This window comes from Ambystoma mexicanum, chromosome 14 (assembly GCF_040938575.1).
Source record: "Ambystoma mexicanum isolate Mex_15411 chromosome 14, UKY_AmexF1_1, whole genome shotgun sequence".
In the NCBI taxonomy this organism is placed as follows: domain Eukaryota; kingdom Metazoa; phylum Chordata; class Amphibia; order Caudata; family Ambystomatidae; genus Ambystoma; species Ambystoma mexicanum.
The window spans coordinates 628,362,414-628,384,403 of NC_090940.1; the positions used below are offsets into that span (position 1 = coordinate 628,362,414).

The following is a 21,990-nucleotide window of genomic DNA, read 5'->3' on the forward strand; positions in this document are numbered from 1 at the left end:
GAAAGATTCAGGTATGTTCAACTAAGTCATTGGATAACTAATCCGAGCACAAGGCGGGCAACTGCAAGATCCCCCAAGGGTCTTGAGTTAACGGCTTCTGAAGGCCAAAACTCCAACAGAATAGCAACTTGCTACCATCTCCTGGAGAATGTTCCGGAAGACTAGAAACTCCCCTACATGCTAGCTGGGGAGAGGGAGCTGGGGATTACTATTTCTCAAGACTCTTGGCAGAGAATTTGGGGTAGGGCCCATAAATCCTCAAGATGCACTGCAGTATGGGAAGGAGCTCTCAAGTGTTTCCACTGGTACCTCTCACCGCAAAAGCACATGCAATAAACTCAGACTATCCAGACACGTGTTGATACGGATGTGGAGAGAGAGGGGACCTGAGCCATCTGTGGTTGCATTACCCTGCCATACAATCCTTTTGGTTGGAAATCAGATGGAGGACATATGTGGGGTCCTATTACCCATGGACCCACAAATAATGCTGCTGGGCGATGCACCAGAAGATGGGTCTTATCCACTGTCGGGCCATAGAGCTGAATTGATTACCCAATTACTTATGGCAGCTCGCTTCACACGAGCCCACTTCTGGAAAGAGATAGATGGCCCTCACATAGCCTATTGGTGGGTGAAGATTAGGGAACTGCTGGGAATGGAAAAGCTATCGGTTACGATTGAGGGGAAGACAGCCAAGTTAGCTTGTATCTGGGGGCCATTTCTGGAATATTTAGCTAAAAAAAATTCAGCCAAGACTGGTTAAACTCCTCCTTAAGCCGTGACAAGATTTGGACTGAAGCGAACATCAAAGCCTTGGAACAATGTAGAATATGCCTGTGCAGAGGTTAATGATGTCAATTGCGACTGATTAAAAAAAAAAAAAAAAAAACATGTTCTTCTCTCTCCCTCCCCTCGTTCCCTCTCCAGTTCTGGACGCCCCTCCCCCCCTTGTAGGTTGACATTCTGATAAACAGGTTAACACACTTGATAGAGCGTGATAATGAAATTATAAATAACAGATTAATTGTAATTTAGTTAAAAATGAAATTTTGAAACATTGATCAGATGATTAATGCTTTATTCCTTTGGTGTATAATGCAATGAATTTCATGTTCGAAGTTTCAATAAAAACTATAAATATGCCTATTATAATGCAATTCAGCATGCACGCACCGTTCGGTTATTTGCAGTGATCTTGCTAACCAGTATCTGGGGTTCCACATACATTTCCTGCAACAGACAGCGAGAAAGGTAGCTTGGCAGGTTGTGATGGTTGCTGAGATTATGTGTGCAAGTTCATGTATGTAGCATGTACTTACACATTTTTTATGGCAGAATATTTTCTACAAGTGTAATAAAATGGAGAGGCAAGTCAGACAACCATCTACAGTTCTAATTTTACATATGCATTGGATGCATGTTGGATACGTTTTACTCTCTTGCAGAGGAGAAAACATTTTTACTCTTGAAATTGCATTTACTCCAATTTGAAAAATTGGGAGTAAAATACTCCACCTCAAAATCGTGTTGAGACCTCTTCCTTATAAAGACCAATAGTAATTGGGGATTGCACAAAAGCAAGCCTGCTACAGGGGCTCAATGCCTGTAGCTGTAACAAGTGGCCCTTGCCTTATTACATCATACCCAGAGTGCCTTGTTCTGCAAGATTTGGAGGGGACAGGAAGAGAAGGAGCACCAAAGAAAAGCAAGATGAGGTACCCTTTCTCGGGTCTTCACCCTCTCTGGCTACTTTAACTCTGCCCCTTCCAAAGCCTGCCGACTTAAAAGCAGTTTGGTGTGCAACACCTGGTGAGGCTGGTCTTGGTCATGTGAAAGAGTTACGAGAAGATCTCCTGATGGGAGCTTGTGTGTCCCGATGGGAGATTTTACCCTTATTCTCGTGGAATCAAAGAAAGGCAGCTTCCTGGCTAGTGCCTCACTTGGATCAGTGGAGACATCCAAGTGTTAGGGTGATGCATCATTTTTATGCTTCATCCCCTCTCCTAGTGAGACCCCAAGCACTTTTTGCTGGACTTCTGGACCTTTGTCCTTCGATCATAAATGAGTGGAGCCTTTTTCCATTCATTCTTATGGTCTATTGGAACTCTTTCCTTTGCGTTTTACTGTCCTATGGAGTCTACTTTCCTCCATATCTCTTTAAGACATATGGATTTTTCTATTGCAGCACACAGCTCCATATTTTGGGGGGGGTGGGGGGGGTGTGTGTGTGTGTGTCTCTCCCCCTTTGGCAGGAACCCATGGGAGACTCTGTCCATGCTCCAGTGTGTCTGGAAAGGCAATTTCTGCTCCCCTGCCCTTTGTCTGCCTGAATGGAACCAGCTCCTACTGGGGTTCTGGCTTTTCTGATTGGACAGCTCCTTTCTGTGAATATATGAGAGAAAGAGAGAGAAAGAGAGAGAAAGAGAGAAAGAGAGAAAGAGAGAGAGAGAGAGAGAGAGAGAGAGAGAAAGAAAAGGCAAATCAACCACTGGAAGATGAAGTAACCGAAGAAGAAGATCAAAGACGCATGCAGACCCTTTGAAACACCGGGAAGCGACCACTGCTGTCCTGGCGAATCTAAGTGATTTGCCCGCAGCTGAGACCACCGCGGGCAAAACTGTTGCATGAGAAAGGTGCGAACTATCTAAAGTTCACACCTTTCTCATGGGAACACACATACATTCTCACAACCACACAACACACACCCCCAACATAAACAAACCCCACTTACCTTAATCTTCCCGCTGGGTTCCTGCAGCGCCAGTTCCCTGATCGGGAACCGGCGCTGCAGGGTCCCTTTCTTTTTCGCTCTTTTTTTTTTTTAACGGAAGGCTGCTTAAGTGTCCCCCGCAACACCTGCTCACTATACCATGAAGTGTAGTGAGCGGGGCTATGCAGAGGACACCCCGACAGCCCCCGTTTTTTTTTTTTTTTACAATGCTACCACCAAAGGTTCGAAATTTTGGTGTTCGAACTTTTGGTCGCTGTGACCATTTTTTTTTCTCGGTAGACTTGTCCTAAACCGTCCTGGCCCTGTTTTCTGTGCGGCAGAGGAACTCAGAGGAGGACCACTACTTCCTTTTGACTAGTGGGAACAACCAGTCCCAAGACTAACTTTAATTAGAGCCATCTTCTGTGGTGCGAAACCACAATACTAGGAGACGTCCGATCCAAATGAAGTTAATCATGTAAAGACCGAATTCATCCAACCAAGTCTTTTCTGAGCTCCAGGTGAACCTCCAGAGACGCAATCCGACCCACCCAAGTCAGCCTCAGTGGAGTGAAGGACTTTAGAAACCAAATAAGATTATCCAGGCGAATCGCGTCCTTTGTCGGTGCTGCAGAAAAGGCATCAAAACCGCAGAGTAACCAGAGAAGTTGATGAAAGCCATGCCAGAGGTCCCCCCTGGAGACTGCTGCTAAGAGATCCTGCCTATTGTCCTGCCTTTCGCCATCAGACCCAGGAATCCGAAGGTCTGGCACATTGCTGCCACATAGAGGAGAATTCACCCACAGTCGATCTTTTCTTCAAACCTAAGGTACTGTGGGGAAAGGGGTATTGCTTACCTTGATCCGCGAAGTCGCTCCAGAGCGTTGGAGTGCACGTAGAGGTGTCCAGGGTATCCCCCCCTCTTACCTCCTACTTGTGTCCCTTTAGCGAGTCGTTAACAGGGTCTCCAACGTTGGTTTAATCTTGCTACATCTTCAAGACTAGAGACTATAAAGTATCCACAAGAACGTTTTCATATCCTGCTGCTTGTCGAGACTTTACACCTTCTCCAAACTACCTTTAGCTCGGGTTGCGTTTTGGGACTTAAACACTAACCAACTATTTTCCTTTCCAAAAGTCACTATCTTATATGTGTATGCAGAGTAAATGTCTACCGCATTTCTGCTAAGATTAGTGAGTGTGCATTATTACCGATAATATGATAGAACTGTCATTACTGTCAAAAGCTCTAACAAATGTAATCTGTGTTTCTTTGATGTGCATTACTAACTAGGTTCAGTGTACTTAACAGCTGGCATCTTCCTCTTATGAGAATCCAGACTGCGTTCCATGAGTAGTACAGACTGATGCAAAGTTTCCCCTAACTCCAAGCTACCTATAAATATAGACCACATGGACATCACAGACTTGGACTCACAGGGCAGACAATTGTTAATTGTTGCGACTGTGTACTCTTATCAGTAAACAGAACTTGACCAGTCGGGCCTTATTTTAGCAAATATCCTGCCACCAAACTGCTATGGCAGAAATTATTCCATTTTAGATCAGAGATGCAATCAAAATGCCACGGACTGCTGACGCAAGTGATTTTGGGTTGGATTAGAAGTCTTGAATGCACACGACCTTTGCACCTACCTTGTGCCACTGAAGAGCAAGTGCCGTTTTCATTACACTGGTGGAGCAGTATTATGGAGAATTCCGATTTCCGTGCTAATTCCTTCTACCTTAGAGAGCCCCCCCCAACTCTTTTGTTGGACTTTAAAAATGTTATCCTGGAGAGAGTGAGACCTTTTTCCCCCATTCTCTCATGCATTTTTTCTTTGATTTGAACCAGCCATAGGCATCATCTTTACATTGTGACACACAGCACCTTCAGTGCAGCGTCAGAGAAATCCTTTGGATTTCTGCTAAGATTTAAATACCTTCTCTCTTGGATAAACTACTGTTACCAAGAGTAGTAAAGTGAAATTGACTTTACTTGCCTTTTTCTCTTTGTAGACGCAGCACACACTATTTTACATAGAGTGCTAGAGGGGTTACTTGGTATCCCCTTGGTCTACCTTCGCATGCAACATTTTTATGTTACCCTTTCTACAATTGGTTGGTGGCAGTGGTTTACTTTTTCCTACCATTGTGCGTTTTTACCGCAGGCTGAATCCCAAGGAAGATCCTCTGGACTCCCTCGAAGCAGGACTAACCAAGCTGAAACTGCATACTGCTGCTGATCTGAATTGTGCCCATTGCTGCCGCTGACCATCAAACCGTAGTGCAGGAGTCCCCGTGCATCCTTTCTCTTGTCCCCACCACCAAGGCCCAGGAACAACAGGATCTGCAGGACTACAACAGGAACAGAAGCCAGCTGGAACCTTTTCTTCAGACTTGAGGTACTGTGAAAGCAGGGATACTTACCTCTTGTGTGTAGCTTGCTTGCTCTCACTGAAGACTTACATTGGCTGCCTTTTGCAGAATTGCTTGCAGCTTTGCCCTTCACAAGACTCCCAGCTTGTGGCCCAACCGCAATTTCTTTCTTCAACAAAACTCTAACACTGTGCAAGACTTTTGTGCTATCCTCAGGAAGTGCCTTGGCTTCCCTAGACTTTGCTCAATTGACATTGGCTGTCCTGGATCCCTGAAGACTCTTCTTACCCTCCAACTTGTGCTGATCTGTCCCTCAAAAAAGTCATACATACCTTACTTGTATAGCTGGGAAAGGGTTAACCTATACTTCACTGGGGTATTGAAAAGTGCTTACGTGTTTGAGAAACTTGTTAACCTTTGTTTCCTTCCCCAACTGTTTCCTTTTTGCCACAACTTCTGTATTAACAAGTGTGAAAAAGTGACATATTAATGTCCAGTGTCCTAACTATTGAAGTCACCCCAGGGTGTAGGAATATCTGTGTGCCATCCCAAAAGGGTATCTAATTTATTTAACTGAAGGAGTGTATCGTTGAAGTATTTTTGCATATTGCTCCCTTCTAAAGAAGACTTATTTTAAAACGGACTGTTAAATGAATAAATCATTATTTTAATCAAGAAACCTTGAGTATAAGTTGTTATTTGAATACATGTCGCTGTGAATCTCTGCTACAACCCTACATCTCACATTGACCCCTCTTGAGATAAGCATGACTGCTCAGTCACTCTACTAACTTGTGTAGTACAGACCCATAACAAAGGTCGAGTTACCTATTGCCAAGAGGACACGGCTGGTGTAGTCTCCCACAGGGTTACTATGTATACATCTTGCCTAACAAAGGGCATATGTATACACTATGCTTTTATAGAGGTTTTTTTTCCAATCAAAGGGGTCTCTAATTATTAGGCCTCCCTTTCAGAAACCATCATCCATGTTTTATTTAATGGGGGAAATAAATCCATGGCTTTCACGCCAATCCATCACAATCAGAAAGCCTCCTGTAGACCAAGCATAGTTAAGAATATGCAAACGGGCAAAAATATGCATTTTAAAAAGGAAGAGAGATTTTCCCGACACCATGTATTACCTCCTGGCTAGTCAGTGATGCATTTTAGTCTGTGGCTGTATTAGTGTCTCCTTGCAAAACCTTTTTTTCCAATCCGTAGAAGTGCAAGTGTGGCCGGAAAGAATGTGGAAGAGCCAGGGTTGGTGAGTTGAAGGGTGGGTGTGGAAGGGCAGGGTTAGGATAGCTGGGTGTGAAGTATAGAGGGGGCTGAAAGATTAGGGATGGATAGCGACGGTAGGAGTGCTGAAATGGCGAGTGCAGATGGGCTAGGTTAGGAATGAGCACAGGCGGACTAGTTCTGAAGTGGGAGCGTGAAGGGCTGGGTTAGGAGCAGTGAATCAATAGCCCTCAAATCACCTGTTCATGCCTAGCTCTTCCACAGTTCTCTTCCAGTACTGTCCCCTTTTATTATTGTGCATCAGCTCTCCTACTCCCAATTCTTCCATAATCGCATTACTGCCCTCCTCCTTAGACCCTTCCACGCCTCTACCTTTCAGCTCCTCCATTCACACACTCTTGTACCACTAACTTAATTTCTCCTACATGGCCTTTGCAGTCACTGTTCAGCTCTTTCGCCTGTCTGTTCACTTACCCTTCAGCTCAACAACCCACACCCTTCCTATGCTTTCTCAAAACACCCTTCAGTGCTTTCAATATCACCAACCCTTCAGAACGTCTAACCTCGCCCTTCAGCACTCCTAACCTCGCTGCTCTGCTCTCACCCATCAGCACTCCTAACCTCACTGTTCCGCGCTCACCCACCAGCACTCCTAACATGTCCTGATTGGACAGCCAGACTGCCCCTTTATGTAAACAGCCGGGAGAGATTGCAGCAGTTGTCTTGTAGTTCCTGATAAATACTCCAAACCTAGAAGCTGCTGACAAGTCGACCACTGGAGCTGAAACAGAAGAGGAATATTAAGAAAAGACATCTGTATCGATTTCCAGCGACCGCTGTGTAACCAGAGCCTGCTGTAACCCTCCCAATAGACCTGGGGGTTACAAACGCGACAACTCGTACCCAGAGGCTGGTAAGATCCACTAGTCCCAAGACCACCTGCATTTTGAGCTATCCCACGACGTGCTGCGACCTTGCTGGGCTGCAATACCCCAATGCCCTGGGATCTCTATCCATTGTGTGGTGCATGGTCTTCACAAGTCCAAATCCGTCCGAAACTTGGTGGGCTCCTCCTTGCTCTCCAGAGAGACGATTTGAATCCCTGAAGTCCCCTCACCATAGTGCAGGACCGAGTGTGTGAAGAGAATCCAACAGCGATATGTGTTCTTCATCTGGCTGCTGTAAAAATCCACAGAGTCGTGAGAATCTGCAAAGTATCCTGTCCTGGAAGCATCCTCATACGACAGCTGCTGCAATATCCCATCGAGTGTCCATTTCTTTAGTCTGCAGAGCAAGAATCCAGGGACTGTGTCCTGTGCTGCTGCATCCTGAAGGCACCCACCCGAAGATCTTCTTTTCTCCTAAGGTGCTGTGTGTGCTTGGATAATACTTACCATAAGTCTGGTGTACATTCTGCGAGGCTGAGTGGGTGACTTGTGTGGTTGGAGGTTTGCACAGACGACTTGCCCAGCCCTAATGTTGGAACACATATAGGGGGCCTTCTCACAAGTCCCTGAATACTTTCAACTCTAAAAGTGAATACTTGAAAATCACCTAAGAAACTCTGGCTTTCCTGCCACTGAAACCTATCTCAACTTGCCTACAGCTGGCACCTAGACCACTAGGGTCTATTCTGCCTCAAAGAACACGTATGCAATAGACAAGGGAAGGACTGGATAAGAAAAGGCGTCTGTCTTGAAAAGTAGAACAAGTGTAAATGCACTTACTTGCTGAAAGAATTAGTGTGGTAACTGTATCTCTGTGAAAGAAGAAGTTACAAAGTGTCCTTAAGTTACACATACCGTTTGAGTTGCATTGTGCCCTCTAAAAAGTATATATATTGCTTTGAATAGTGTTACCCCCCCTTTCTGAAAAGTGATAATTGTTGGTAATGTTTTAGCATTGCTTAACTGAATGAGTGTAAAAGCTTACCAATAGGGTTTACCTACCTTGAATAACAGTGTTTTCTTCTTAAAGTGTAATTGGGGTTTGCTCCCACTAATCAGCTTTATACAGACCTAAAACAGTCTAGAAAGTTGATGCTAATCTCAAGAGTTGCTTCAAGCGCCTCTTAAAAGTATATGGTTATTTACCTTGAATAGCTGCTGCTCCTCTAAACTTGTAACACTGGGTTGTGCCTCCCCTGACACCGCTCAAAGCATTTCCAAAATAGTCCTAGAGTAAAGTACTTACACTTAAAGAAAAACACAATGTTATTCAAGGTAATAGGGGTTTGCTTAGTGCATTCTAAAATAGAGTGTTGATACTTATCCTTGAGTAGTTTAAGGCCCCTCCAGAAAGTAGGAGTTGTTTTAATAGCTCTGAACTGAGTTCTAAAACAATGTTGCAAGCTGTATACTTGTAACATGGTTGGTATTTTGTGCTTTAATAACAGCATTACTGTATCAGATACCCTTGAAATACTGTCTATTATAAAAGTATATCTAACCTTGTTCTACTCCCCAAGAATAGCTGACTGCATTCTGAATTGGTGATAGGTTCGAATCACCTTGAAATACTGATTGATATTCTTAATAAGGTTATATTTTGGGGTGTATCCCCCTCACCCCCAGTACTGAGGTTTTTTTAATGATTGTGTTTATAGGCTATGTGATAGTACTTATTTCCCCAAGATTTATCTGGGCCTACATGTATTTAGCTAAACCATTTATTTTTACAATTCATAGTATTTGGACCATATATATATGCTACACTTTCTTTGTACCAAGCTGCAGCCCTCTCTCCCGCCTAAGATAAGCCTGGCTGCTCGGTCCATGTTACCAAAACATTCTTAGGTGGTGCAGCCTTATACTAAGAGTGGAGCTTATGTACTGTCTCAGATGTATGGTTTAATGATGCCCTTAGTTGAACTTTAGAAAAACCGCCATAACGCACAGATGAAAGGAAAGGAGAGTATAGAATGTCTCAAGTAGGAGAGATGAATGTGTAAGAATGGGCCCAGTAGAGCTGAAGGAAGAACTAGAAAGTGTATGTGGCAAGGGTCAAACAGCCCATGACAAGAAAGAAATGCTTGGTACCAACTTTCTCCCCTGTGGAAAATTAAGCCCTTCATTCTAGGAAAGTGGTCCAAGCCTAGGTCCTCTTCCACCTTGAAGGTGGCAATGTCTTTCTGGCGACTACCCCGGCACCTCTGACAATTGACCGATGTGCTGCAGTTTCACTAAGGACTCTGAACATTCTACTGCATCACCCTGACGCTGCTGCATCATCTACTAGTCCCCACGCTACATTACTGAAAAATTCAGCATCGGAGGCCTATGATCCACCAGAAGTAAGGAAGTGTCCACACTAATTCTACTGGTACTGGAAGGAAAGAAACAGAAAATATGCTTTCTATGTATATGCACCCAGATTCTCGCACCTCCTCTTCATCAAAAACAACAGCTTCACCCCCTTGCATCTACATTTCAGGAAGGAAGCAAGATCCTTCTCAACACCTCAGTCCCCACACCCTCCACCTAACGAGTGATTGATATGTATAACCATGCACCCCCTGGTTTCTTGATGGGCAATTGTTTGCTCTCTTGCATCTCTGCTTCCATTATAGCGTCCTTCCCCTTATGACTTGTAAAGCTTCTGTTGCTTCACTAAGCTAGGTCTGCACGTCATCATAATAACAACGATCTGAAAGGTAAGCTTGGCTGACCTCCTTTCTCACTTGCCAATCCTCCCTCTCCTGCCAACTATGGCCCGCTCTCTATCACTCCTTAACTCTTGGAAAAGCTAGCCATCTCCCAGCTTAGCCTTCATACTGAATCTGTTGGTTGTCTTCATGTTATGGCATTTATAAAGCGCATATACACAAGTGTTTCAAGGCATGATCATCAGCCTGGCTTCAGAGTGGCCAGAGACACAAAAACTGCTCTCCTGAACATCTGTAAAGACCTGCTCTCCAACCTATATTCTAACCTTCCTTCTGACCTCATTCTCGACGATCTTTCTTCTACTTTTGACACCGTCAACCATGTCATCCTGCTCAAGTACCTCTGTGGTAACCTGGGCATCACAGATCAGGCCCTGGCTGGCCTTTCTCACTGACCGACCCTCTGAGGTCCTTTCTCTCTTCCTGTGGTGTTGCCCAGGGCTCTAATCTCTCTCCCTGGCTATGTAACCAATACCTGGCACCTCTTGCCCACTGCATTGCTGCTCCACCTTTCAGTGTTATGCAGATGACAGCCAGCTTTCTTTCAGGCCCTACTCGGCTGCCTCTACTCCTTCTCTCGTTCCTGACTGTCCATCTGCAATTCAGGAGTGGTGTGCCACAAATGATCCCTGCATTGATGCCAGTAAGAGGAGATCCTCCTCATTGGAACACCAGCTCCCTCCTTTCCTCCCTCTCTGGGACCCTTTTCTGCTCCTACCTGCGAAGCCAAGAACCTTGAGGTCATCGACTCCACCCTCTCCTCACATCTCCGACATCTCTAAGAAGTGAAACTATCAGCTGCACCTCCTCAGAGGTATTCTTTCTTTCCTCCAGAAGCTCAACCTCTTTCTAAATCTTCCTGCCTCTACAACATCTTTGTTGGCTCCCAGTGGCAGCAAGGATCAAGTTCAAGACCCTCTGCATTGTCCACAAGGCTTTCTGGGTCCTGGGACCGCACTGCCTCCAAATCTCTCTTCCCAAGTATCTCCCATCTCAAGCGAGAGAGAGTTGGGAGCAGATCTGTCTTCGGCTGGGGCCTCCCTCTGGAACAGCCTCCCTGCCTCTCCCAAACTTGAGCAGAGCCATTTCCGTAAGCAACTGAAGACCTTCCTCTTTGCCTCCCCTGCTGATAACCTGTATGTTCCAAGCACTGGTCACCTGGCCACCCTCTGAACTTGGGCCCAGGTCCCCACCTGTCCAGTTGCACCTCACATTGCCTCTTGGCGCTCCCAGTACTTGTGTTCTGTATCTGTAACCCTACAGTCCCCTCCCCCTCTCTGCACCTATGAGCCACCCATTGGCTGCACTGTCGATTACCTGCACTAAGCCATTCCCCCTTGCACTTCTCCCCTTCTATGCGTGATCTGAATGACACAAGGCCTAGAAATAGTGTTGTTTATCCTCCCTCTGTTTCCCCCTCCTTGCCTTGTCGCACCTAGAAACACTTGAGTACAGGTGCGTTATAAATGCCATATCATAAAGCGTGGAAAAGATGGGATAGGACACTGGAGGGTCGAGTGAATAATGTCTTGGGTAGGGGAGCTGCAGGTAGAGCACCGAAGGGCCAGAAAGAGAGCTAAAGGGGGAGCACAAAAGGGTTTGGTTAGGAGAGCTCAAGGGTGCACATTTGTAAGAGCGCTGACGAGCGAGTGTGGTAGGCCCAGAACGGAAACCTGAAACGGGGTGTGAAGAACAGCTGAGGGATGGGGGAGCTCTGAGGGGTGAGCATGGAAGGGCCAGGGTAGGAGAGCTGCAGGGGAGTGTGGAATCCAAGCGGTAACAGCTGAGGTTCAGACAGCTTGAAAAACAACCAAGTTCTTTTTTGTATTATTGTCACAACAGCAATTACAATTCACTGAATAAAAAGAGCGCGTTAGAGGATGTATTAGCAACCAGACACCCAACCAGACCGTAACTTCCTATTGGACTGTGGTTCTCTGCTCCCTTACCTTAGTTCTAGGGCGCCACCCAAGCAACGAATTCACCATCTCACATTTTAGTGTCCTGACAACTTTTCGGCTGGAGCAGTGGCCAGCCAGGCTCTGTAATTCTTCTGTGGACTCCACAGCGCATCCCACCACATGTACAACTAGGACGTTGAAAGGGGGTTGGTTCTGACCCAGCTTGTAAAGGATTCCCTTTCCTTCTTTACACAATCATACCATTGCTCTCCTCCATACATTTTTCTTCAGCCTCCGGTTTCCCCTTTCCTCTGATATTGAACAGTTTGTGTTCTGTACAATGTGTGTCCCTTTCTCCTCAAGCAGCAACACAGTGCTTCCTATTAAGCTACCCTCTTTACTATCACTCTTTAAATGGTCCACCTCCTCGGCTTCCCTCATTTGCTCCACGTCCACTACCTCTCACCTCATTCCTTGCCTACTGCTCCTTCTACTGTCTAATGATTCTCCCTTTCATGTTATTCTTTTCCCTCTCTCACTTCCTCCAACAGCCACCGCTCCTCTGAATGACTTGCTTTTTATACCGTCGGTAAAACCGGCACGCAGCGGCCTCCCTGCCATTCAGGAGGCTCAGAATGGGGGCTTTACCACACGGTAGAACGCCTCCTCGAAGCTGGAGACTGCAATCTTCCCTCACCAGGAATCAGGTAAGTGCACCCCAGAACCCCATCCTTCCCCCACCACCCAACCTCAATTTCCACACCCCCATTCCAACATCACACCGTGCACCTCCTTCCCAGAAATGGACACCATAGACACAGAGAAGCGACTTAAAGTAGTTCCCTTCTACCTTAATCCATGGCAGCCATCTTGTGTTATAGCGACGCCCCTCCCCCCAACACAAGTTGAGAAACAGCAAACACGTGGTTTCTAAACTTGAGAAAAAAAACACTATTCGTACCCCAGCACAATGTGCTGGGGTACTAAAAGCAATTCAACCCTTGCAGGGGTTGCATTACCGGTCAGTTAATGCCCCAGGGCTAATGTTAAAGCCCTCACTTTGCTTGGGCGTTTAGCTAATGCCCCTCCTGCTCGGGTTATATTGCTTAATTAGAAGCAGGGAGATGTGTGTCATTGGGAGGGAGTGGTTCAGAAGGGACCTTTATGAGTTGTGTATTCTTTGGCTGCCTACACATTCCCCAGGTACATTTATGCGGCAGGCTGCCCTGCACACTTAAGTTATATAATGTCCATCCTTGAAGTCAGGTGTCGTACATTCCTGCAGACCACCTGCCTCAAGAGCTGTTGGGGCCAGCTGCAGAATTCTGGCAGTAGAGTCTCTGATCTCCTCTGAACTAGTGCATGCTCTCCCGAGTTTGATGCAGGGATATGTTTGTAGCAAAATGTTGCAAGCTAAGCTTGAACCTGCTACTGCCTGACATGTGCTTGTGATAATACTTGGCTTGCAAAGGGTGTCGGTGCCAGACAGCATTCTCAGGTTTTTTCTCTTTTCAATACAAGGTCATACTGGCTGTGCAATCATGGGAATCTCGTGTCACCAGCAGATGTTTGACATACAATACTAGGAAAGGAGATAGTGGTCCTGGGGGGATTTCTTTTATACCACCTCTGGAGCTGGCATGTGCTGAAGGGGAAAACTAGTAGGGGCCTGGGTGTAAGGACTGAAGACACCTGAAAGGGGAGTATGAAAAAGCTGGCCAAAACAGTTGAAAGGCGAGGGAACAATCCCCCAGAAAGGCCAGGCTAGGAAAACTGAAGGGACAGCATATAATGGTTTAGCCAGAAGTGTTGTTGAACGCTTAGAACGAAAGAGTCTGTCTAAGTTGGCTGATGAAAGCGAGTGGACAAGAGCCTGGTTATGAGAGCTGGATCCTCATTTATGAGCGGGCTAGGTAACGGCTGAGGTTGATACAAGCAGGATTGGAGAGCTCAAATGTACGTATGGAACATGATAGGCCAAGAGATGTGTGTGTGAGTGAAGGGAGTAAGTTAGGGGAGCAGAGGGGTCAACCATGCGTTCGCATATGATGCCCCTTTCTCACCCCCCACATTATTAACAACCACCAGACCAGTGACTGTTCAGGCCATAACATCTTTCTTACACCACCTTCTAACCTAGCCAACAACCACCCTCACTCTGCCTTTCTCCAGTCACCCATGGAGTGCAATTTTCTAACCGGCTATTATCAACAATGGCACTGAACTCTTGCCATCATCCCCTGTCAAAAACACTATGCAATGATCTTCCAAACAATTTTGGAAGAAATGAGAAATAATAAAAGACAACATAAACCGACTTCACCCTTGCACAACAGCCAAGGGAAAACGTAGACAAGGAAGCTCTTAGGTGGTATCATGTACAGGGCTGGGTATGCCTACAGCACTCCGATGAATTTCGGCTAGGTTCACCCTTTATATAAAAAGGTGTAAATACAAATAAATATAGTGCTGCTTAAGGATAATGGTAAACGCTTATGCCACTTTGTCTCAGCATGGATAGCCAGCCAGAACTGACCTTTCAGTATACAACCAAACAAAACACACCTTAGTACCTAGGCTGACACTGGAAAGTCCAACAGTACGCTCAGTCTAGGGGATAGAATCCAATATGGCCCAGGAGAGCAATGAGGGGATTGCCGAAAATGGCCAGACCCCCCCAAATCATGAACTTTGATGTCCTTAGCCCTACTTGGAATTGGCAACACAGGCATCAAAGGAGACATTAAACACTGCAAGTCTTTTCCTAACAATGGACGACCTTCGCTCCAGAAATGCCAGATTGCTATGGGTATAGACCATGTGTTTGCAACCCATTCGGCCCACGTTATGTGACAATTCCAGGATCAATAAGGCAACTCACAAGCAAAAGCTAATAGAAGGTTAAAAATGCACAAGTCACCACTGTACACCAGTTTATCAATACAGGATTGAAATTAAGATTGGATAAACAGGAGCTACCATTGGGGAACAGAGCTAGAGAATGGTGTTCTGCAAATGTAGCTTCCATATATGATGCACACTTAACATTGGGTCCATTTACGACCCATTATACTCTAAATGTGTACAATGTGTACAGATGTGTGAATGTTCATTTATAGATTGAATTTAATTAAATTCACATAGGTGTGGTTGTTCATGGTAGGCTTTGGGACCCAAAACTAGTGGATAGTGTCAAGCTAACCAGGTTTGTCTAAGCTACAAGCAGGAGCTAAATGGATCCCAGATCCCTCAATTCCAAACCATGGAATATCCTCCAGTCAGGATCAAATTGCTGTACACTAGCCCCCAACTGACCACAAGCTAAATTGTGTGGCAACTGCAACTTCCAGATACAAAACAACTTATTATAGACAACTTGGAAACAGGCAAAGCGCGAGCAGCCAAATGCTTCCAGTCTAGTACTTCTAGAACAAAGCCAATCCCAGAACAGCCCCAGGACTAGGGGGACAGTGTGCAAGTTCAAAATGAATACTTTCAATTATGAGAAAGCAAATTCTGACAATCTAGAAATACAGTGTGCTCTCTGAACACAGGCAATGGTACAAAAATGACCCAATACCTCATCAGAAATCAGAACACGATCACAGCAATGTTCGTCCTGTCTCCTTATACTATCTTTCTGAACTACTTGAATAGTTGGTGTATTCTCAAGTTTCCACCTTTGTTTCCAATTCCTCGATAGATTCTTCCCCACTTTCAGTCAAGCTTTTGTCCCTGTCATTCCACTGAAGCTGCTCTTCTTTCCGTTCTAAATTCTTTGGTCAATGAAAGTTACTCCAAACAATCATCTCTTCTGGTTCTGCTGGATCTTTCCACTGTTTTGACACGGTTGATCGCTCTTCTATTTGCTTCTCTTTCATCTCTTGGTTCTTTTCTGGTTCCAAAGTACCCTTTTAGTGTCCTGGGCCAGTAAAACAGCTGACATTTTTCCGCTTGACCATGGTTTCCCACAAGGGTCTGGGTCCTATTCTGTTTTCCCCTCTACACTTCCCCTCTTGCTGCGGTTATTTCCTCATTCTGAATATCACATCAGTTTCACACTGATGACACAACTCTTCCTGTCCTGTCCTTTCCTTCTGATATTCACCACTGACTATCAGCTTGTTTGCTTGCTATCAAATCCTGGATATAAACCCACTATCTTACTCTTAATGCTGCTAAAACCGAGGGTCCCAGACTAATAATCTTCCTTCCCCCACATTTTCCTCTTGTTTCGTTCCCTCATCCGAGTTTCCAGAGAAATGTGGCCGTCACCTTGCCTCTGCTCTATCCGCCACTAATATCTCTCTGTCCTTGCGTGCCTGTCACTTGCACAACATCCGTAAAGCTCGTCCCTTTCTTACTTTTCAAGCCACAAAATTGTTGATATCCCCTTTGATTGTCTCCACGCCTTACTGTTCTACTGTGGTCTTTGGTTTTTCCGCTCACTCATCTCGCTCCTCTGAAATCTGTTTTTAAACACCTCCATCCGTCTATTCAGTCTTCTCCCTTTTCGTGATTCTGTCCGCTTCCCTTTCTACTCTTGGCTGGTTACCTTTTCATTTGCATCTTAAAGTTAATTTCTGTCTTGTTTTCAAATCCCTCCATGGTCTTGCACCTGACCATCTTTCCTCTCTGGTTTTACTGAAAACTCCTCCCTGACCCCTTCTCAATTTTGTTGTGTAGCCCCACGTCCTCTTTGTGCTCAGTCTTGCTTTCGATCTTCTCTCTTAACCCATCTTCGCAGTAATGTTCTTCCTTATTCCCTGCACTCTATCGCTGTCTACCATGTAGTCTGTAAGTCGTTGAAGTCCCACATGCTCCTTTCTGGTTAATGAGACAGATTTTTTTTATTACAACTTCATTTTTACTATGCCATTCTTCCTCTGTACAATCATTGTGTCCCAAGAGCTAAAGTCCAGGCCGAATGGAGTCCTTAAAGATGGAGGAGCCCCCCCCCCGCAAACTTTGGTGTGAATGCCTCCTTCTATAGCTGCCGCATACTTATTGCCGATTCATTTGAATCCTCTCATATCTTGCATTACATATCTTCACTTTTTAAGTTCCATCTAAATTGCTGGCCACTTTTTTTTGCATTTCTGTCAGTTCTTCCATCGCGCTGCTCCTCATTTAGTTTTTACCCATTGTGCCCGCTACTTCATAACGCTGCTCCTACATTAATCTGTTATTGTCTCTTTACTGCCATATTTTCTCTCCGTTTTGCATGTCTTCTAGCAGTTTACCAATCCAAATTCCCCAGACACGGAGGTATTGTCAGATTAGTATATTTACATGTCGCTCGTGGTAGCGGTTGCTGCCAAGCTAAACAGGCTTTACTTGGCCCTACTGAGAAGCTAATTAGCTCCAAGCAATTTCGAATCCTATAAACTCCCCTGCAGTGCTGCGTAAAGTGTTTTCCCAAGAAACACTACTACTTCGGATGGAGGCTTATGAAGAGAACTGAAAACATTTTGTAAAAAATTAAGCAACATGCGGAAAAAAATAGCAGGCATAAGAGTTAAAATAAGAGGATGCACAAAAGGAAGGAAAGCGAAGAGAATTGCACCAAATAGATTTTGCTCGGCGCCGGCGTGAAGACATTATTATTTTGCAAGCCACCTAGCAAGGGACATGGGGTGAGACTTTCACCCCTACACTTGATTTATGGCGCCATATGTTGCCGGTCACTGAACTGGCAGAGATTATTGAACGGCTAAAACGTCAAGGATGGGCGCCCGCCACCCATGTTTACTACAACACTTCACTGTGATCTGGCACTCTACTACTGCGCGCCAAGACTGCCAAGATGCACTACTGACAGCGGCTAAATACAAAGCGGTCACGTGATCATCGAGCGTTGACAGCACGCCAAAAGGCAGACACAGCAACCCTTCCAAAAAGCCAACGTATGACGTCATCCCGTCAGCACCCGTCCTCTTCCCCCGCCCCGCCCTCCTTTGACATCCATGTATTTCCATATAGGGACAAACGTTGGTAACCGTTGACGGTCCATCCGCTTCCAACATGCCACCGTATTACGGGGCTGTGCTTGGGTCGCGCAAACGGGCGAGAACTCACCTGAAACCGAAGAGCTCCGCAGCTCCCTCCGCCTCCTGCGCTCCAAACAGCACAAAATGGCGTCCATGGCTTGGGATTCACGCATGCGCGGTGCGCACTCCAGCTCCGCGATCAGGCCCCGCCCTGCGATTAACTCTGGTGTTGGGATGCTTTTCGCCCGCCTGTCTTCCGGCTACACTTATACGGGAGAACCAATAGGGTGAGGAAACCGGTGTTCTCGGACCCCCAGCTCACCAATGGGAAGAGGAGCAACTACATCCGGATTCAGGCAACTAACCAGAACTCTGCAAAATCTGACTTCACTCAGTACATGATCCAACCAGCGTTGTCTGCCTGTTCAACCAATTATAACCCAATTCCCCTTTACCTGCCATCGCTCCAGCCTATAACAACTTGCTGTCCAGAGCGACGAATCGGAACGCCAATAGTCTACGCCAATCGGAAAGCCTGGGTTGCACCTTCAGCGTAATAACGGACCAATGGGATTCGGAGGACTGCCATCGGCTCGGGCTCAACAGCTTGTTATGTCTGTGGCCGCTGAGCGCTTGGAGGCGGGGATGCGGCGCTGAACTTTCCGTCGTGCCTGCGAGCTGGGGGCCGAGCGGAGGGGGCCGTGGCTGCAGGTAAGCGGAGGAGCTGCGGTTGCTGAGGGGCCGGCGCTGCGCATCTCCGGTGACAGGAGAGAGGCACTGGGGGAGGGGCCAGGGAAGGGGCTGTACAGAGAGGGGGCTGCACCGGCGGGAGGTTTTTGCGGCGCACCCTCCCTTGGGTCGCGAGCCCCCACTCGCACGGGTGTCCCGCTGTGAGGAGGTGCCCCCCAGGAGGGGGGTGTGACCCGAAGCTGTGTCCCGCCAACCTGGGCCTGCACTTCTTCCACCCCTGGGTCTATGACTGAGTCTTTCTCCCTCTCTCTCTCAGGGTTTCAAGCTCAGCTGGATGCCCCCCTCCCCCAACTTCTGGTTGCTGCAACCTTGTGGCCCACCGTCCCGATCACCTCAACTCTGCGCCCCTCAACAGTCTGCTCACCTCAAGTATCTGCCCCGCCCCCACCGAGTCTGTTCGCGTCAAGCCTGTGCTTTTCCAGCCGAGCCTGATCCTCTCCAGCCTGTGGCCTCCCCAACTGAGCCTGATCCTCTCCTGCCTGTGGCCTCCCCAACTGAGCCTGATCCTCTTCTGCCTGTGGCCTCCCCAACTGAGCCTGATCCTCTCCTGCCTGTGGCCTCCCCAACTGAGCCTGATCCTCTTCTGCCTGTGGCCTCCCCAACTGAGCCTGATCCTCTCCTGCCTGTGGCCTCCCCAACTGAGCCTGATCCTCTTCTGCCTGTGGCCTCCCCAACCGAGCCTGATCCTCTTCTGCCTGTGGCCTCCCCAACCGAGCCTGATCCTCTTCTGCCTGTGGCCTCCCCAACCGAGCCTGATCCTCTTCCTGCCTGTGGCCTCCCCAACTGAGCCTGATCCTCTTCTGCCTGTGGCCTCCCCAACTGAGCCTGATCCTCTTCCTGCCTGTGGCCTCCCCAACTGAGCCTGATCCTCTTCCTGCCTGTGGCCTCCCCAACCGAGCATGATCCTCTTCCTGCCTGTGGCCTCCCCAACCGAGCCTGATCCTCTTCCTGCCTGTGGCCTCCCCAACCGAGCCTGATCCTCTTCCTGCCTGTGGCCTCCCCAACCGAGCATGATCCTCTTCCTGCCTGTGGCCTCCCCAACCGAGCCTGATCCTCTTCTGCCTGTGGCCTCCCCAACTGAGCCTGATCCTCTTCTGCCTGTGGCCTCCCCAACTGAGCCTGATCCTCTTCTGCCTGTGGCCTCCCCAACTGAGCCTGATCCTCTTCTGCCTGTGGCCTCCCCAACTGAGCCTGATCCTCTTCCTGCCTGTGGCCTCCCCAACCGAGCCTGATCCTCTTCCTGCCTGTGGCCTCCCCAACCGAGCATGATCCTCTTCCTGCCTGTGGCCTCCCCAACCGAGCCTGATCCCCTCCAGCCTCTGCCCCCCCCTCCGACTGAGCCTGATCCCCTCCAGCCTCTGCCCCCCCCCTCCGACTGAGCCTGATCCCCTCCAGCCTCTGCCCCCCCCCCTCCGACTGAGCCTGATCCCCTCCAGCCTCTGGCCCCTCTCCGACTGAGCCTGATCGCCTCCGGCCCCCCTCCAACTGAGTCTGATTCTGCTCCGGCCTTCCATATCACTCGTCATCCACAAACTGAGCACAGTGATGAGGTGTTCTCCTGAGGGAGAATCTAGCAAATCCTCCTAGGACACCATGGTAAACCCAACCTTTGCCCGCACTACAGCGATGGCTCGGGCTTGTGTGTGTTTTTTTTCTTTTTTTACTGCGGCAATGCCCCTTTCCTGGGATAAGGATCCGCAGTGCGATTCCATGACATTTACCCTGACACTTCTTTCTTTTAGTGTGTCCTTCACACCTAACTGACTGAACTTGACCGTCTTCTCTATTGAAGGAGACTAAGAATCTCCGTGGTAACAGAACACATGAGATCATGATTTCAGACTGGCGTACGTGCCACAAAATGTTCCTTGGGTATGGGCTAGAAGGGTACTGTTCATCCGCCTCCTACTCTAAAGCCTCTTTCTGCTTCAAAACTACTCCTTATTTATTAACATCACTGACTTAGCTCCTCCAAGTGTTGTTCTATTCGAGGTCCACGGTTTTGTTTTTTAAAGGCCGCTTTTTTAAATTTGTATTTCTCCCCCTATTATGCCCCACTCATATTTATTCTGTTTGCCCTTTTCTAGTCTGATCAATACAAATATTTGATTGTCAAACGCATCTCTAGAGAGCATTTCTAATGTTACTAGAGCCATGGTCTTAGATGCTCCACTTATGCCACCGATAAGCATCTTCAAACTGTAAACCAACAGGCTTTTTTACCTATCGAGATCTCCTTCAAGGGAACTCGTGGGTAACAAGAAAGAACCTGAAACTCCACCCAACAATCCCATGGCCTACTGAGATGGGTATTGCCAAGAAGCATCCCAAGCGGGCAAGAGCCTTTGCATCCCGTTTTGGATGGATATCCCGACTACCTTTTGGCACCTCATATGAACGCCTGGTCAATGATTGATAGATATGTTCTTTTATTGTTCACCTTCCTGCAAAGGGCTCTCGCTGTCGTATTACCTTGGCATTCCAGAACCCATCTAAAGACATTAGAGAGACTGGAGCAATGCTGCTTGTCAGAACAGACCGTGCCACGCCAGCATTTCAGACTCTCCGCTGGCTAGCTGCCCGGGAAGGAATGCTTGACACAATTCTTTAGGGCTGTGGCCCTGTAGTGAACCAAGGGTCACCTGCTACAACTCGCATATACTAAGATCAAGCACTGGCATCCTTCTAACCAGAGGTAAAAATATCCCGCCGCAAGCTACTATCCAGGCATAACGTCACTTTTCCCCCAGCCCCTCAATTCTCCACGTGCACACATTTCTTACTTGTCAAGAGTCATTGGCAAGTGCAAATCTAGGGCCCTGCTTGTAACCGTTCCACAGAATAGTGAAAAAGGTTTTCACACACTACTGGGTGATCGCACCTTCTTTAAATCGCTGATGGTATTGCTATTTAGAACAATACCTTCTTGCCCAGCCAGATTATTCGGATTCGGTAATCTTAAAAACATGAGCGCTCCAGCACTCTGGTATCATGCTGCACCTGGTGACGTTGTGCCCTCAATGGTGTCTTCCCCTCTGATTTCTACCCATTCCGCTTGCTACTGAGAGAGAACTAGTGGCCCCCAAATATGCCATGTCTTATGTTGCTTCTTCCTTTTGCTGCATTTACATAACTTTGCAATCGTATGGTCCACAACTGTACCCCCACCCTCGGATTGTACCCTGCAGTGTTCTGGCCTTTGGTAAGATGTGGCTCTTGGATTCCTTTGACTAATCTAGTTTTTGTTGTCCACCTGTATTACCTTCTTCTTGTTAATATTTGCCCCTATGGCCTTATTCCTATGGTTTGATTTAATTTTTTTCCTTTTAGTCTTCACCCAAAACAAACATG

General features: G+C 47.1%; 1 protein-coding gene and 1 long non-coding RNA gene across 2 annotated transcripts in view; one reads left to right on the forward strand and one right to left on the reverse strand.

Annotated features, from left to right (window-relative positions):
• Positions 1-18,357, reverse strand: part of LOC138527074 (uncharacterized) — a 95,501-nt gene extending 77,144 nt beyond the window's left edge. Inside the window, exon 1 of the long non-coding RNA XR_011283808.1 lies at positions 17,978-18,357. This is a non-coding gene — a long non-coding RNA (uncharacterized lncRNA). The remainder of the gene's footprint in view (positions 1-17,977) is intronic.
• Positions 18,358-18,463: 106 nt separating this feature from the next.
• ARID4A (AT-rich interaction domain 4A) overlaps positions 18,464-21,990 on the forward strand; it is a 275,404-nt gene continuing 271,877 nt past the window's right edge. Inside the window, exon 1 of the mRNA XM_069638092.1 lies at positions 18,464-18,600. The gene's annotated coding sequence lies outside the window, so the exon portion shown is untranslated. The remainder of the gene's footprint in view (positions 18,601-21,990) is intronic.